An 18,725-nucleotide genomic window follows, 5' to 3' on the forward strand; every position below is an offset into this window, starting at 1 on the left:
GTCTGGAGTAGAATGGCGCAAAATTTGGTGCCAAAATCATTAGGATTGCTATTGATCCCTCTTAGTATAACACTAAGGCATAACAGGTGTATGTGAAAGATGTTGATGCTACTAAAAATCTGACATAACATGCTGATAAGTATGAGATCAAGAAAATGGGTAAATAAATGCAGTACTTGTTTTTGCATTCACATGATGTGATTGAAGTTAAAAGAAATGTAACCACTTTAAAGCCTAGCTTGATTATTTCATCAGCTATGGTTTATGAATTGGTTTGTATACTTGCCAGTAAATCCCAGTTAACTCTTCCATTATCTCTTACAAGTGTTATTTGAGCAAGAATTTGTTTTTTTTTTTTTTTGCAAATTTAGTATCAACTTCAATAAAAGTGCCTGTTTAGAAAGGAGAAAAGTGTCTGATCAGTTACTTGCATGGATTTGACTTGATATGTTTTTATTTGTGCTGTTAAAGGCAGTTGACGCTAAAAGTAGAAAAACTGTTTTCATTAAAAACACTTAATAAATGGATATGTACAAACAATTGGTAAGTACTATAATTTCTCTGAAGCGGAAAGTTTATAATCAATACAGGGTACATGACACAACCAGAGTTGTTATCTTCATCTAGGCTGACGGTATATTGCGTGTTTTTTTTTTTTTTTAATTATTAAAAAGTACTGTACTACTTATGTACTAAATTACATTTAGTATTCACGGGATAAACCTTTCATATTCTGAAAGACAAACATGTGAAGAGGAAAGAAAAATCAGTTTAGAGTTTGAGGTTTATTACTGAACGGTTCAGCATGAGAAATTATTTGCCACTAGTGTTCAGATGCAATAAGGACGGTGACCTGTGACCTTGCCAGGGCTGGAAGAACCCGTTTCACGATGTGCGGTGTTGAGCAGTACAAGAACGTTCGTTAGCTCTTTAAAAACACCAATGACAACCGCTGCTTCCGAAGGGTCCGAATATTTCCGCGTAAATGTGGCCCGATCGGTACCGTTTGACTTACGAGACATCGCTACATAGAAGCAATAATTAAGAGGTGCTGCGTTTCGAAGCGCGCGTCTCCGTACCGCGACGCTCGAACGGATCCGCCGTGGGCTCAGGCTGCCGTCTCTCGGGCGTTTTTCTTTTAAACGCGATCCGTGCGGAAATGACAACGGCCCTGGCCGGCGCAGAAACTTGCTTCGTATCGGAGCATTTTGCCGATTTCTTCTTTATGCTTATGCAATCTGCTCTGGTACCTTGTAGGCCTGAAATGGCGCAAGTTGTAGAGATACCAAGGTTGTCGTTTAGCGCGAGGAGAACGAGGTCTGCGTGTTCAAAATGGCATACATCTATCCGTTTGCAAAGAGCACTATGTAGGATTTAGCGGAGACCTTTTCGCCCAGGCCAGGGTGACTTAAGTACACCACCTAGTGTCGATCGCTCGTCGCATCACCAGAGCCAGCGGTTCGCTTGTAACGCACGTCGTCGGGAGGACAGCGGAGCACCTGGAAACCGCGCCAACTCCGCGCGGACCGAGCGGGCGTGGAAGCCACGTCCCGTCGCGCCGCGAGACGGCAGTTCTGCTCGCTGCCCCGCCGCGCCGCCGATGCGCATGCGGCGGCCGTTCGGGATCGTTAAGTTGGAATCTGATTGACGCTTCCTAGTTGGGTTTGTGTACCTCCCCATTCTTCACAAGTTGTCCGTTCAAGTGTGAAGCATAAAAAAGCAGATTCTTATACCACATGTTTGAGGTTCTGACTGAGTATTTAAATACTGGAAAGAAACATAATTTCAGGGCCAGACAAACTGCTCCCCCCCCCCCCCCCCCCCCCCCCCCGACACCCCCCAAAACAAGTGGGCTTGAGCGTTTAATACCGTTCTTGTTTTTAATTGGATGGATTCGAAATTCATGGCTTTCAATCGGCATTCTCTCCCCCAGCTTTATTACTCTGTTATTTGCGGTCTGTGCTGTATAAGCTGTTCTCAGCAATTATGGTAAATACAATTCAATCTGTTAAGAGATTTCCCTTTAATGTGATTTCCAGGGCTGTAACAAGGAACAGATGCCATGTCTTGGTTTTTCTCAAAACATTAATCATCCCCTTTAGGATCACAGTGCTGCAGTGCCTTTTAACAGGCTCCTAAAAGAATGGTCTGTAACCTCTCCACCCCACCCCACCCCCCCGCTTTGCTTTCCTCCCGAGACTTTCATGCGGTTTGTTACCTCGCTCGGTAGTCTGCCGTCACGGCACCGGCTCCGCCTCCCCCCCGATTCGAAACAGACACGCGGCGGATGTAGACCTGCTGGCATGTCATACAAATTGTTTGCTTGCTTTTGGCACCGTTCCCTATTCCTCGCGTACCCCCCCCCCGCTTCCCTTTGTTTGGGTCCGCTTTGCTGCGGTCTCTGCTTTCTGCCCTCCATGCGGGCTGCGTGTCTGTCGGTAATGGGCCGTTAGCCAGCGTGCGGACTCCGCTCTGCTCGGCCTCCCTCATTAGTCCTCCGGGGGTCCGAGTTCTCCCGGCCTCTGCGTCTCGGCTGCTTTTGCCGAGTCGAAACACTTTGTTGCTTCAATCAAGTTCATTTATGGGGTAACAAGGCTCTGGAGAGCACATGGTGCCGATTTGAGTTGGACGGCTTCGGACGGCTCCCCCCCGATCCGCCCCTGCCTTAGCCCCCCGTTGCCCCGCGAGCCTCCGATCCCGAGCTGACCTGCGTTTTCACGCACCTGGGACAACTTGCCAGGGATGCATGGGGGAGGCGGCGGGAGGGCCTTTTCATTTCCCGAGATTTATGAGATGAGTGGGGGTGCGGAACTCGCAGGCCGAACGTGCAGTGGGTGGAGGGTGCAGCGGACTATCCGTGCGTGAGATTTTGTGTCTTTGGAAAGCACTGGTGTGCATGTAGACACACGCGCACACACACACACACACACACACACACACACACACTTTTTATTGCTGGGAGGAGTCTATTTACACCACACACAGTCAGGTTCTGTCCCCCATCTCCCACCGTCTGAAAACAACTGGTCCGAAGAGTAATTTCTCATGTGCTTAACGCGAGATGTATCTTGTGTGGAAAGTGCGGACGTCGCGCAGTGATGCATTTTCCTTTCTCCCCCCATTAGCTTGTGGCTCACCGCTAATGCGTACTGCATTTCTCGCGAAGGCCAAGCGGGGAGAACACGGCGCTCCCACAGCTCTTTACCCAGGTCCTTAATGGTGGGGAATGGGGCCCTTTGCACAAATCCATTTAATGGGGGCGTGTAAGATGCGTCTCCCTTTTATCGGGTCCGCTCTTCAACGTTACAGCGATCAGTCCAGAGAACAGATCATAACACTATTGATAAGACATAGTTTATGAATGAACTTAAATATTTCCTGATGAAATTGATTGATTTGGCCAAGTTCCTTCTTGTTAGATCCCCCCGGGCACCCCAGTCTGAGAAAAAGGGACACCGGGCTGTTGTTGCCGGCTGGTGCTGCGTAGGACGGGATTCGATCCCGGGCCCTACGGATGTTGCTCCGCGCTGACTAATAGAATGCTTTTCAAGGACATTATGTGCTGATGCAATATTTTTCGCAGGAAGGGTCTGAACTTCAGATCCCGGATCCCGCTCATCTGGCATTTGGAAATGTCCGGCGATGCTGCACCTTGTGTTTGTGGGTTCAACGTTTCAACACCTCTGCTCTTAAGCGATTCTTCTGGGGAAGGTCATATGGATGATAAGGTGCACCACCGGTTGTTCACCGGGCCCGTTTTCACATCAGCTGGAGCCGTGTGAATGTTTATCGTTAGTATCGGAAATTATGCTTGAGGTTAAAGGCTACAATAAATGGAGAATTACTGAGAAACGCACACAAAAGGGGAGGCATTCTCAAGATGTAAACAGCCAATGAAACAAAAAAACTCCAGCTGCCCCCCCCCCCCCCCCCCCCCCCCCTTTTTTTTTTTTTATTGTTATGAATTCTTACAGAGAGGACACATTTGGTGTTGTTTAAGAAAGATTAAGTGAAATGATCAAAATCAGTTGCTTGAAAAAGAAATAAATAAAATTAAGTAGGTGAATCAGACGATGTACATATGTTTTATTTCAAACTGTCAATGTCCACATGTTTTAAACTGAGTGTTTCTCCTCTTTTTTGTAAATTTCTCTTTCTTTATAGTATTGCTTTTTAAATCATTTAGAAATTTATGTACCACACAGCCTTGTCCCTGAAGACTTGTAGTTTTAGGCAGTCAACTTTACCATGATTTACTCATTTATACAGCTGGGTGTTCTTACTGTATCACTTCAGTGTACACACCTTGGCCCTTGGACAATTTGCTACATCTGGATGCATATATCATTCCTACCTCAGTGTAGATTATTAAAACCCTGGACCACATCGTGGAGGATTTTTCTTCATAATTGGAGTGAATGCGTGTTGTACTTGATCATGTGGTAACCAGCCATACGACCTTCACTCCAGCGAGCGGAAGATCACCGTTACATCATTTTGTCTGCAGGTGGTCATTGCTGTGTAAACACAATGCTTGTGTGTGTGTGTGTGTGTGTGTGTGTGCGCGTGTGGAGGAGGCTCAGTTGGCCCAGCACGCAGCCTGACGGTTCGACCAGCGTGCCAGTCAAGCAGGTGTTTAGCATGCGGAGGAACACGGTGCCATATTATAGGAGTGATAATGCAGGTAATTGCTGTCTGAAAAGGGGGGTACAAGAAATAATTAGATTTTTTAATTGCATCTATTGAGACTTAACTAAAAATAAATGGCATTACCCTTTATAAGAAAAAGAACGGTTTCTGTCTTTTGATCTGGAAGCGGAGGGGTAAAGGCTCTCGACTCGCTGCTCTGAATTTTAATTAAATTACCTAGTTTCTCTCCCTCATTAGTTCTGGTACTGAGGTAATACCTTTAATATAGCTTTAAAAACTGATTTAATCTCGCCTCTTTCATCTCATCTTTTCCCTGAGTTTTGCATGGCTGTGATCCGCGGTCCTGTCCGCCTTTCATTGCACCTTTGTGCCGTAAATTTGTCTTTGAATTAAAATGCAAATTCCCTGATTAGCAATTTCCTAATTCTGCCTCATGCACTGCAGTCTGAGCCTATAGGGAGAGTTATTATTCACCTGATTTGATTTATTTTTACAGATGAATCGAGGGCTTCAAGCAGCTGGGGGTGGGGTGGGGTGGGGGGGGGCATGGCTTTAATGTCTTTGGCTCTGCACGGCCAGACTCGCACCTTTCAACCCCCTGTCCCCGGGCAAATCAAAGAGAAATATTTATAAACCGTCGGCACAACAAATATTAGCCGGGCCCGTGTGTCAGCACGGCGAGAGCTGCGCTCAAATCCCTCGCACACAAAAGCCTTCATAATTGCCTTGACTTCTGTGTAAGAGTTAGACACACACAGGTATCTGCAATGACTTGTCCCCTGAGCTCAGGAAATTTCTTTAATCCTGCTTTTTTTCCCTCACCGTTTCATATTCATCTGTGGCCTAAATCAAACCCCACGTTTCATCCCGCAATCTAACGCTGGATTAGAAGCGTTCCGTTCAGATGGGCTTTCTCCTCTCCGCCTCGGACGCTCTCCACAGGTGGTACTCGGGAGCGTCGCCATGGCGGCGGAATCGGGTCCTCGCCGACAGGTGAGCGTGAGGCGAAAAGCCGAAGAATTAAGTGCGGAGGAACTCTCCTGGAGATGAAGTGCGGCCCTTTTGATTTGCTTTATGGCAGGTGTGACCGTGCGAGGTTGACGCCAAAGCTCGGCTTTCATGCAGATAAAATGACGGACGGTCTTAGCAAAAGACCAGTGGCCTCGCTCCAATGAACTTTACCTGTTATTAGCATCAAAAAGGATGTTTTCTTCTTACAATACTTAATGTTACATTTTAGTTTCTGTGCTCTGAGGTGGAGAGGAGAAGCAAGTGTAACAGTGCCGTCCTTGATATTCACCTGAACAATTCTTTGCTTTGAATGCTTTTTCTCTCAGGCCTTTTTGCTGCCCTTTTGAGTTGACAAAAGCGGAATAAAAAGTAATTACTTTCCTTTTTTCAAATTCCAGCACTGCTGCAGTAAAATAGTCATTATGTCACTGGCATTTAAAAATGCTCTTTTTCAGCTGCCGCATTACTACCTGCAGGAATCGCTCAGGATCCCGTCGAAACGCAGTCGGTCCACAACGGCTGCGCGTGCGTCTGCGTGCGCACGACTTCTTCTTTCCGCAGAAACCGCGTTCCCTGGGAGCCGAGCAATTTTCTGCAGGTAGCGCTGAACATTGTGCAATAATGGACATAATGGATTTTGCAGCAGTGCCCTTATTAGGTACCGGCTGCCAGGGGTCACGTCTACCTTCTTCAACGTGTCACGTTCATCCACTCTCTCAATCGATCAAAAACGGCAAATCGGTTAGTTAATAGTGATGACGACGACGAGCGCTCATCGTGTTGACTTCCGGTGTTACAGAACGTAAAACCATACCGGTGGATGTACGGCGCACTGTAGCTTCCGCCTCGGCAGTGCAGCAAATGAATAAAAATTCAGCTTTTAATATCCTTAACCCCTATGCTTCACTGCCGTTGTACCGTAATTACCATAGCAGCACACTCGATTAAGTATTCAGCATGTAATGTCTCATTAGGTTTTGCAATCTAAGTGCTTTAGGTGTGTCAGCGATAGGCTATAATCTGTATAGCCGCTAGTATTGAATCGTTGCCCGCGGCAACGGTGTCTAATCTACTTTGATTATAGCAAGGAATTATCCATCGGCTGAGGCGAACCCTTTCAAATCAACTCCCTGACGAGATGCCTGGGTTCGATGAGGAAGTCGCACGGGCCCCTTGCGGTTCCGCCGCCGTGCTGAGGGGGGCAGGCTTGGACCGCGCTCGCGGGGCCTGCGCCCGCACCTCGGCTCCGTTTCGAACGCAGCGCTGAAAGACGCGGGAAAGGGCTCTGGCAGCCGGAGCAGCCGTTTCCTTTTCCTTTCCTCTCCTCTTTGGGTTCCCTGACACCCTGCCTCTTTGTGCCCTGTGCGGGGGCTGCTGAAGATTCCGGGATCCGAGTTGCCCCGAGCCCCTAATGCCGGCTGCCGCGGCCGGAGCGCGGAAAATAGATGAATTTTGCCTTGGACTCAAGTCCTGTTTCGCTGGCGGGTTTGTGGGCTGGGTTCGAGCAAAGTCGCTTTCGCTCCGTCTCCGTAACGTTACGGGGGAGGCGGCCGTACGAAACGTTCCCGTATAATCGCGTAAAAGTTCTAAAATGCAGACCGCGGTCCTCCGATGTCGTGTCATTTTAATATCGAGTTCTCGTCTTCTTGAGAAAGGAGTTAGCGCACGGTCGGGAGGCAGTCCAGGAGTGACGGCGGCGGGCGCGCTCCGTCACCGCAGCGGCCCGGCGGCTCCGCTCCCTGCCAGCGGCCCTGTCTTTCAGCGGAGCGGCCGCTGACTTCCTGCCAGCCGGCGGAGAGGAAGCGGTTTGGGAGCAGGATGACAGCCCCGCCAGGGCTCGGTGGAGATGCGGCTGTGGCTTGAGGTTTTCTTCCTTGGAAGTCCTGACTAATTTCTGCCGCGTCTCCCGCCGCAGAAATGCGCCCCCGTCGCCTCCCCGGAGCAGCGGCGTGTCTCCCGTGACCCCGTGACGCGGGAGGAAATGGCACGGGGGAGGGGGGAGCCGCGAGGGGTCGGGAGCCGCCGCGAGGGGTCGGGAGCCGCGACGTCTCTGCCCGGCGGCGCTCGGCACCCCCAGGATGGATCCGCTCTCGCCGCTGCGCGAGAAGACCTCGCGCGACCTTATTGTCCCCTCCGCAGATATTCCAGCAGCCGGCTTCCCGGAACGGTCCCGCCGCGAGTCCTGCTCTGTCTTTCCCGCGTCTTCCTACGTCTCCGCGACCACGTTCGTACCTGCGTTCGCATGAAGACGGCGCGCAGGACGGAAGGGTGACGCAGGGAGCGCCGGCCTTACCTGTTACGATTGATGCGATTATGAGGAAACGACAGCACGTGGCGAAAACGCCGGTTTTCGTTAGCAGAGCGGCTCTGAGCGTTTCGGAGAGATGAGCTTAGCTTCCCAAGTCACGGGCAGTAAAAATCAGGGCTGCTTATTACTGTTTGCAGAGATCCGGGCGATGACGGGCAAATGTTTGACCGGTTTCGTTTTTCCTCCTTTCGGACTACGGGTGTGACGCGCCGAGGGGTCTGGAGCGCGCGGCGGCCCGGCTACGACTCCCCGGTCCTTGCGAAGCGCCGTGGGGAAACGGCATCGAAACGCCTCCCCTGCGCCTTGACGAATGTTTACTCCGTCATCTTCCCTACAACATCTGCTTCGGCGATTGCATTACAAAAAAAAAAACGAAAAAAGAAAAAAAAAATCTCCATTAAAGCCCGACTGCAGCGTCCAGATGTCACCAATAATAGAAGTAAACATCGCTCGCGTGGTTGTCGGAGAGCAGCGGAGGTGCCTTTGGAAGGCGGAGCCCATCGGCCGTCGATGGAAAAGAGCGGAGCCCATCCTTACGTGACCGTCGAGGAGGAACGGTAATAAGGGCGCGTGCCGAAGGCCCCTCGGAAAGCAGGCCGCTCGGTCTAATTTGTATAAAGCACGCTTTGACGAAACGTACCGCGGTTTGCCCGCACCGGTCCAGAAGCAAATCGCCACCACGGAGGACCGCAGCCTGAATAATATTGCTTATTGTTCCGAAGTATCGCAAACGTATGATTTGCCTCGCATTTGGAAAGGGTTTTATTAGTTTGAGGAACTCGAGAAAGGAACTCGCAGCACAATCGCAGCGTAAACGACGACGGCAGAAAACGCAACGCGTGACGGATATTTCGCCATACAAGGTTAGCCTTAAGTCTTTCGATGAAAACGGAACATTTTAAATGGAAAGAGTAATTAGAAAATGTATTTCGCACTCGGCCGCCGGATTTGCGATGCGGCTCGTCTCCGACTGCGGTCGGAGCGGCGGAGGAGCTCCTTTGCAACGCGATTGTTTTTGTTCCTGATGAAACAGTAAATGGGTAAAGGGTATTAATGATTTATGCGCTGCCTGTTAGTGAAGATGTTGTGAATACTAATATCCCCCCCGAGATGTTTGATAATCTGATACCTTTGTGTTGGAACAGGAAGCCAGACCGAGAAGCGTTTCGCGGCAACAACTCGGCTCCGTGTCTGTTTATCCTTCCGTCTGCCGCCGCCGCCGCCCGCGTGTCACTTTGTTATTTTGGAGAAGCGGGACGGGTCCGCGGGGTCCCGGACGGGCGCGGGGGGTGCGGGCGCTGCGGGTGCTGCGGAGGGAACCGCCGGTGCGAACGCGTCGCGCGGAACCTGCGACCCGCTCCGCTCGCTCACCTCTGCGGCGGAGCGAGCGCCGGAGCGGGAAGCGACAGGCCCTCCGAAAGGCGAGCCGTCGGACGGGGATCTCCGGCCGCCTGCCGCGTCTCCCCGCCTTTGAAGACGAGGCCCTTCCAGCTGGGCCCCGGCACAGACAGGTACCGCAGACTTCCTCGGGACTTGGACCAAATGTCTCGGAACGGATCCGGTGCCCCTTAGCTGGAAATACAACATAAATTATTAGGGCTTGCAGATGTTCACGGCCCCAAATACGGGTGAATTAGTGCAGCTGGCAGCCCTCCTCCAAGTTGTTATTTTCACGACGCACGCAGGAGCGGTTGTTGCGTTGGCCGCTCAACAAAGGCCGTAAATCCAGGGTGTCGTCGCCTCGTCCACCTCGCTAGAAAAGATCTCATCCCGCTGGTAAAAGAGCGGCGTAGCAGCGGAAGGGAAGCCCGTGAGGTTACGGGTCTCGGCGTCTGTACAGCGCCTCTGATCCCCCAAGCCGGGAACGCGGCGCTTGAGCCGAGATGCCGAGTAGCAAGATTGCTGCGGCAGGCAGGAATGGCGGAGAATGCAATTAATGGCGGAGAATGCTGCCGGAGAGAAGAATGCCTTCTGATACCCAGATGCTTTGGAGCTACGGATCACCACGCCATCCCCTTGTTCTCTTTTCTTTTTTTTTCTTTCCCTGTTGTCAGTAGCCTGATTGTGCTGCTCGGGGCTGAGGGGGGGCCACGGTCTGTCTTGGAAGCCCGCGCTGCGAAGCAGGGTACGACCTGGATGGGTCACCGGTCCATCGCAGCATGATCTCATCCACGCACCGAGGACAACCTAGAGCGACGAGCACCCGAAGCATACGTTTCTGGGAGGAAACCAGAGCACCTGGAGGAAGCCTATGCGAACGCGGGGACGACGTACAAAGTCTGCACAGACCGAGCCTGATTTGAACCCGCATCCAAACTCGCGTGTCGGGCGGCGGGAGGCAGCAGCGCTACCTGCGGGTGCGGTGTGGCACACTTGTACTTGCGTATCTCATAAATAATAGAGTAAACCATCTTTCACATGCTTTCCTTTCCATGTTCCATGTACACACTGCCTGCATTTAGACTGAGGTTCTGTGTTCTCATCTGGCCTACTTGTGCACGCGACTTACAATTACTGCAGCGAGCTCCTGCCCGCAAGTCCCCGGCAAGCAATTCTCACAGCCGCCGCAACACTTTGACAGAAAGAAAGAGTTTCTTCATCTAAAAGCGCCGTTCTCTCTAGATTCCGGCGCAGAGGGGCGATTCCAGGCGGCCTCACGCTGTGCAGCTGCGGGAATAGCGAGGAGAGGCGAACGGCTCGGCGTCGATAGCGGCTGTTTGCGGATGTCTTGTACAAACTACTTTTGAAGCGCCCGACATCCCCCGAGAGATGTTTGACAAGGACGAGATGCCGAAACGGCACCCGAGCACAGCGACACGGTCCTAGGAGAGCGGCTTGCGTGCGGAACACGCAGAAAAAAGTTGATTAGTCACGGTTTATTCCAATTATTACAAGTTTATTACGCCGGATTATAGCGAAGTTTGTGCATTATTAAGCCTTATGCAATATTCATCGCTATTTCACATTCAGCTGAAGCGCGCGTGTTCGGAGAGCCGATTCGAAGGGAGGCGCGCTTTGCGGGCCCAATATGTTTCTGGTTACTCGTCCGGTGTGACGCGCGCACTCTCGTTTTGAAGGGTTTCGCTGTGCGGCCGGGGAGCCTTGCAGCGTCTCCCATGCTGCGGCGGATTTGCCAAACCAGAACTCGTGGACGTCACCGAAGCAAAACGAATGCGCCGTAACCAAAACAGGCCACCCGAGAGAGGGAGAGAGAGAGCGAGCGAGCGAGCGAGCGGATCCTGCCGCTCTGATTGAAACGCTCTGACGAATCTTCGGCGGTGAGAACTCTTTAAAACTCTCTTTCACCAGCTGGGCCTTGGCAGCCTTCCATGAGTGATGGTTTCCCCTAAGGGCCTTTTTTACACATGAATCACAGAAAATGGGAATTACAAATATCAAAAAATGCTAAATGTGAGCAATTACCATGCTCGGAGGTGGCGAGGGATTCACATTGGCCTCCTGCTGATCTTTTACACAGGCCGCATTTCTTCGAGGCGGCAGACCCTCCTCCGGCAACATGGGGCCGTCGGCGGTCCCGCTGCTCGGCCCCGCGGCACTTCAGAGGAACGCCTTTTGTTTCACCGTCGCGCCGTGAACCCGGCCGGCTTCGCCATCGGCTCCCGATCTCGACGTGCGCGCTTCGGAGGGTGTCGAGAGGCAGAGGCGTGTGGAGCGGGGGGAAGGGACGCCATGCCGCGCCACGCAGAGCCGAGAGGGCAAGGGAACGGGGATCGCACCGGCCGCCGCAGGCCTCGGAGGATTACGCGGCGGACGGGCCGTCGTTTCGTGCAATTACTCATCTTATTTTGCTTTCCTTAAGATGGTGTTTTTCGGAGGCCGAAGCAGCAGACCTCCTCCGAAAGAGACCAAGAGCTGTAGATAAGAAGCCTGGATGCGCTCCAGATAAGTGCGCGGTGCACTGAACAGCTGACAGAGAACAGCACTCGGGGGAACCGCAGGCATCCATAAATATTTAAGCCCGAAGAGGTTTATGGAGTTTGTCGTAAAGGATTTATGGCGGGCTGCAAAACCATGCAGCGACGTAGGGGGGCTTCGAGCCTTGCCGAATGCTCGGCGGCGGCGGGGCGGAAACTTCCGGAAGCGCGGCGCTGGGACGGAGGAGCAAGCCAAACATGCGTTCTGAAAATAAGACTCGCAAACATCACCCTGCTGCCAACAGGATGCCATAAAAGCAGTGTGATCGAGTAAACGTTTTAAGCACTAAACCAGGAATTCCTTGCCGTGTGAAGAGGGGGCTCCTCGCAGATGAACCGGAGCCTTATTCGGGACGGTTTTGGAAAAGCCGTGCTTGCTTTTCTGACAACCACCAGTGTTTCTTATGCGTGAGGTTTCCATGCAAAGGAGGCGCCAGTTTCCTAGCTCCGCCGCAGCCCGCATCGCGGCACGTCGGCTTGGATCCGAGCGCTTGCTTCGGTTCCGAATTTGCGAGGATCCTGGGCTTTGCCCGCTCACCTGCGGAACCGCCTGGGAGTCTCCTAGAGCTTCCTCAGAGGTGTGGTTCGGCAGCCTTGGCCAGCAAGTCTGGCACTCGCGTGGCTCGTGCTTAACAGTATCCTGCAGTACACTTTACACGCATGGCATCGTTTGAACCACAGCTTTGCATGGAGCGGGCGGCGTATCCGTGAAAGGCTCAACGCTGCCAGCTTCCTGTAGTAGTGGTGGTCTGCTGCGGGTGGCAGAAGATCCCCCAGATCACTAGCCAGGTGTGTGTGTGTGTGTGTGTGTGTGTGTGTGTGTGTTTAGTCTGATAAAAAGTGTGTTCAGGTGGAAGATTGCCCTCCAAACCCTCCTCTCCACATACACGTTGAGACCCTCAAATTCGGTCATGTGCATCTACTGAGCACCTAAAAAATGCTCACGTTTTCAACTGCTCATGTCTCTTCCTGTCATTTTCTCCCGTTCTACGAAGCGTTTTAAGAGTGCAACACCGTACTGATTCACAGCCCACGGGCCGAACCCCCCCGTCGTCGTCCGCTCACCTCTCGATAATAAAGGGCGGCCAACAAAGAGGAATTGGCGAGACGCTGCCCTCCCCCCCCCTTTCTGAATACGAGGCCTAGCGTTCGCACCGATTCTATCAGCTCCAGACAACATTTCATAAAAGAAGGTCTGTCATTTTAATACGTTTTCTGGAAACGGAAGGACAAAAGCTGCCGTCAGCAGACAACTGCAGCAAGAACAATGGCTCTGTATTTACAGCAGGGCCAAGAATAAACGTTACCTGCGTACGAGCGTTGAAAATAACACGTAGGAAAACTGACTCGGACAGCTGGCCTTCGATGCGAGGGTTAACAAAATACAGGATAGGGTGTAGGTGTAGGTGTAACCTTTATGTCGCAGTCACCGCTGCGTCGATGCTTTTGCGTCGCATCTCTGCGTTAGGCACCCCGAAGTAATTCCTGGAGCCGTTCATATCTGGTACCGTGTTTAAACTCTCAGCGTTCGTGCGAGAAGATTATATTCTTAACTATTCTACCCGTTTCCTCGTGTCCGGATGTAAGCAGTCATCTTGTATTAGGCGGTTCGCTAATAAGAATTATAGTTGAGATAAAAATGTTAATAAAACAACAATCTAACTGCCACTGTGCTGCTGTATGCGGTTTGTTGACCGACGGAGTGAGTGCGGTGGAGTTCGAGGCCGCCCTCTACCCATAAAACTGACAGTTGAAGGCTTTTTTTCCCCTCGCTGTGCGTAAAGGTGCGAGTCCATCAAGTCGCAGGTTTGTTACGTCCACCTGTTTAATGGACACTTCTTTTCCAACGCAACTTCTAATAATTTACCCGTTCATACAGGTTGGAAATTCCCCCCCGGCCCAACCCACCAAGAAGTAGGGCTCAAACGTGCAACCTTGGAGCCAAAAGGCAGCAGCTCTAGCCGCTGACCCCCCCCTGCCGCTGCCCCTTGGGGTGCGATGTAGGGAAGAGGCTTATTCTTGTTATTTTTAACACTGGCAAACGAAAATGTAAATCGGAGCGGAGAAGGCCAGCTCATCATCCGAAGTGGGTGAGGCCTGATATTAATCATTTTGCCTTCTTTCCACCTACATCGTGACACATCTATTATGTGTTTGGCGCAGGAGCGCCGGCTCTAAGTATGGTAACAGTTACACGCTTCGTACAGAAATGACGTGGCTTCTCTGCGCAGCCTGTTGTTTATGCAAAATGTCAGAAATCGGCACGGGTTCCTTTTCACGTAACAAAAATGTCGCTGCCGTTCGTGAAATTTCTGTAATGAGTTGTCGTGCGCACCGAAACGTGCGCCTGAGATGAGTCAAGGAGCCCGTGCCGGGATGCGCGACCCCGGGCCCGTTTTGCGTCACGTTCTCGTGCTCGTCGACGTACCTCGTCCAAAAGCGTCTGGCTTGTGCAGCTTCTTTCCTGTTTCAATGCAAATTTCAGTTATTTAAAATGCGACGCTCTCTTGCTCTCTTCCCGCGTACCTTTCTGCGTTTCTACGCCGCGCCGCGTCGCACTTTAGTCGGCATCAAAGTCTCTCGTGTTCCGGCATGTTCTTTCTCATCAGCTCGTGGACGGCGCGGCGGTCAGAGGCGTTTCTTTCCGCTCGAAGAGCACAGGTTTGAATCGCTCATCTTCGCTAGTTCCGTAATACCCCTGGGCATAGTACTCATCCTGACTTGGTACGGCAACAGCTACCCACCTGTATGTAAATGTGTGAATCGTTGCCAGTACCATAGTACACCAGCCTAACGTCAACGGTTCATTTGGAGAAAGTATCATAACGCTAGTTTTCAAACAAGAAATGCGCGGAACGCTTTTTCATGCTATTAAATTATTAATTTGCCGCTTTCTTTACGGTCACTTTCCTGCAAAGCAACTTTTTGTGTTGCATTACTTCATTTAGCAGATGTTTTTCTCCAAAGCGACTTCCAACAAACTACGTAGTGTTACCGGCCCACACAGCTTATTCACCGCGGTGACTTACGCTGCTAAATACACTACTTACAGTGGGTCACTCATCCATTCGTGAGTGGAACACACTCTCTCTCTGTCACTCGCTCACTGTGGGTGAACCTGAACAGCATATTTTTGGACTGTGGGAGGAAACCAGAGCACCCAGAGGTAACCCACAGAGGCACAGGGAGAACGTGCAAACTCCACACAGACTGAGCAGGGTTCGGACCCACGTGCTCTCGCGCCACCCGGGCGCCGTGAGACAACACTGCCACCGCTATCCAGCCATACCACCCGGCAGCTTGCGGTGCTCCGTCAGTCTATAAGGCTGAGTATTTTTGCTGTAGTAATCTGGTATGACTTCCTTGCTCCGGGCTGTTCTGTCCTTCAGGCTCTTGCACCTGTCGCCAGCTCTGCTGAGGGACGAGGTCGACGTACCACATCAGAAAACTGCGCCGCCCAACTCGTGTCCGTGTGCTCGTGGCTCTAGGTACGGACGCATCCGAGGCTCCGCCGACCCTCCCGCCCTGCCGCTAACACCTGCTACAATGCGGCTGTGAAGCTCACAAAGGAGCTCGGTGGCGAGGAGCGCAGAAGAGCTTAGAAGAGCCTGCGCCGTCTATTAGCGTCCGCTCCGTGCCGCCGCCGCCGCCTCCTCCTCTCCTCCACCGACGCCCCCCCTCCCGCCCCCCCCGGATTCAGATCCCCCCGTCGCTCTCCAGCAGGGTCACCCTCCGGCCTCTTGGCGGGCTCCTGCGGGCCGCCAGAAATCTCATTATCCCCTTAACTGTACATTTATCTGACAAGACAAAAGGGAGTGAGTGACCTGGTTATCATTAAAGATTAATAGAAAGCGTAGAAAAGGAGGAGACGTGGAAAAAGCAGGGCCTTAACCACCATTCCTTTTTCAACGCCGGTGATAGGCCTGACAGGATTATTAATCAGGAACCAAAGAAAATCTAGACCTTTGCTCCTGGCTTCCTCACTTATAGTCTTTAGTTAGCACCATAAGAGAGACGCGGGGGTCACGGGGTCTGCAGCTAATTGGTTCTACAGGGTGTTGAATAGCAATCAGCTGAGCCCAATTATAAAATCATGGGGAGCGTACGAAGGAACCCGCTAGTCCGGGCGCGCTGTGCGGGGGGGTGTGGGGCGAGGGGATGAGGGGGTGGGGTGGGCTGGCCTGGCCTGGCCTGTGGGGGGGGGTGCCTGTGTTTCATCACTACGGCTTCTTTCCCTGAGCGCAAGGCTATTAATAAAATTTATAAATCAACGGCAGCATAAATTTTAATAGAGGGCTGGTGAAAACAGCCACAGTCCCTGAAGATAGCTTCACCTCATTTTAAATTCCATTTGCATAAAAGATTCACGTAACACAGGAAGATTTGAGGGGAATATTTTTTTCCCAGATTTCTTTTCTTTTTTATCATGTGTTCATTTATTAGTAATGATTTTTTTTCCTTCTGAATCTTACATGAGCGCTCGAGAATCTAAATCAGTGTTTCTTAATAGCACGCCTCTTTTGCCTTTTTTCTTTCTTTTTTTTTTCCTTTTTTTCTCTTTTTTTTGCCATCTCTCACATACAAAACAGCGGCAGGGGTGATGCCGGGCGAGCGGAGGGAAGCGAAGAAGAAATGCTCAGAGAGGAGGCCTGCGTTCGCCCGCTGCCCGCACAGCACTGCCCAGCTGGCACGTAGAGAGAACTTGCCACAAAGTGGGCAAAGGGGACCGGTGTCACCGTACTGCCTCCCGCCTTTCTGCTGCCCTTGTTCCACCCTGACCCGCCTTCGCTCCACCTTCTCTCTCGCTCTCGCTCTCTCTCTCTCTCTCTCTCTAACTCTACATACCTTCCCACAGTCGTCTCTCTGTCCTTTTCTCACCTTTGTTCCGCCATCTCTCCACCCTCAGCTTTCCCGTAGCCCTCCCTCCCTCTCTCCTTCCCTCTCTCCTCCGCCCAGAGCTTCGGTTCTTACCCCGGACATTGCCGAGCGCGCTCTGCCCGTCTGGGTTTGACAGCAGGTAGGGGGCGGAGCCTTTCGCTCCTTCCACTCACCTGTCTGGGCTGCAGCGTCGTTTTTGCGGCCGCGGTCGTTTCGGCCCGTACCTGTGAACCGGAAACAAAGCGGTGTCTCTGGATGAAAGCGTGCTTTATTTAGCTGAAAAAAAATCTGAATCTAAACATCCGACGGACTTTTGGGCCCTTGTTTGTCAGACTAATTAAAGCATGCATTCTTTGGGTCATAAAAGAGCCCATTTTAAACTTAACTTTCAATTCATTGTGATGTAAGAAAGAAGCATTTGTAGGTTACGCTCACTTTCTCTGTTTTTATTCTTACTCCGGGCCTCTTGGTACTGTACTCTCGCTCCCATTCTGGAATGTTCTTTCTCTCCATCGGGATCCGGGTTTTGAACAATATGCGCTAGTCAGATAAGGAAGATGCAGGGCGCCGTGACAAGCGTGACAGTAGGTGCATTGTTTATCCACGGCGGTTCAAAGTGGAACTCGGAAGACGCAACTGTTTTCGTGAAGACTGTGGGATTTTTTTGTCACGGCAATCCACTACAGACGTATCACTTGAGGCGGTTAATTGCCCTTGAATCGGTGGCCTCCATGCTGAGTTTAAGAGCCGCACGCTGAAATCTGTTTTGGATTCATGAATTTATATAAAGGGAATCCTCCTGAGCATTCATAATTTTTTATTACGCTCCTAAAGAAGCAGTCATTAGACGCAGAGCTCATTTCACATTCCCAAACTGTCCTTGATGTTTGGCGGATCTGAATAAAAGAGCCCTCCGAATAAATGGATTTTATAAGATCTGTATCTCCTCGGAGATGCTATATCCTTGCGCGAACCGGGATCCCGGGACTGGTGATGTGTACCGGCCCTTTTAAGGCGACTTACACAATATTGTGGGCTTTATCCGTTAATTGCTGTGACTAAACCTTGTCGGGACTGGGGAGGAGGGAGTGCGTGTGCGTGTGCGTGTGCGTGTGCGTGTGCGTGTGCGTGTGTGTGTGAGCGGGGGGTTGGTCCTGTCACTTGCCTCGTGTGACCAGGAGCCCTTTTGCGTGAGCGAGCGAGGAGAGGACGGTAGTACCCTGGGGTGGAACCACCTGTGTGCCACAAGACACGTCCTTCTCGGTGTATTAAAGGCCCCGTTCCGCTAAGACTTCGCGTGTTGCCGGCCTCTTCGCGTGGACCCTCCCGGGGCCGGATCCCCGGAACCGTTTGCACCCCGGCGTCTAAAAAGTACGCGGTTACTGCTGAGCACAGTAGCGGAACAAGTAATTACGTGTTAAACTTTTGAACATATGTACATTAAGAGAGCCGCAGCTGCTCTTTCCTGAGTGGCTGTCATTATTTCGCATTTATTTTGTCTCCTTAAACGCCTAATTGATTGTGTTGTTTTGATTGTCATGTTTACTGTTTGCTTTGTGGAAGCATAATCCCGTTGTATTTGTCTGTTTGATGAGGGAGCCTTCTCGCTGAATAATTCATCCTGCGCTCCGGCGACAGACGACGTTGCGCTTTAAATTATGAACGCATTTGTGAAATTCGCGCTCCCTTCCCGAGCGCCTCGAGCTAATGAGAGGCGGAAAATGGATTTCACAAGGCCTGCGAGTTCACCTTTTAATGAAAGTATCGAGGAGAGCGTGGGAGCCTAAAAGGCATAATGTGCCGTTTAGGTTCGTACCGGGAGTTTGCGTGACCGCTGCTTTGTGTCGTCGCGCCACCGGCAGGGAACTCGTCCGTGATCAGAAGCCCCGGTGGGGCTGGAAGGCTGGGGGCTCCACCTATTGGCTCCTCTTGGCTCCTCTTGG

This window comes from Scleropages formosus, chromosome 11 (assembly GCF_900964775.1).
Source record: "Scleropages formosus chromosome 11, fSclFor1.1, whole genome shotgun sequence".
Lineage (NCBI taxonomy): Eukaryota > Metazoa > Chordata > Actinopteri > Osteoglossiformes > Osteoglossidae > Scleropages > Scleropages formosus.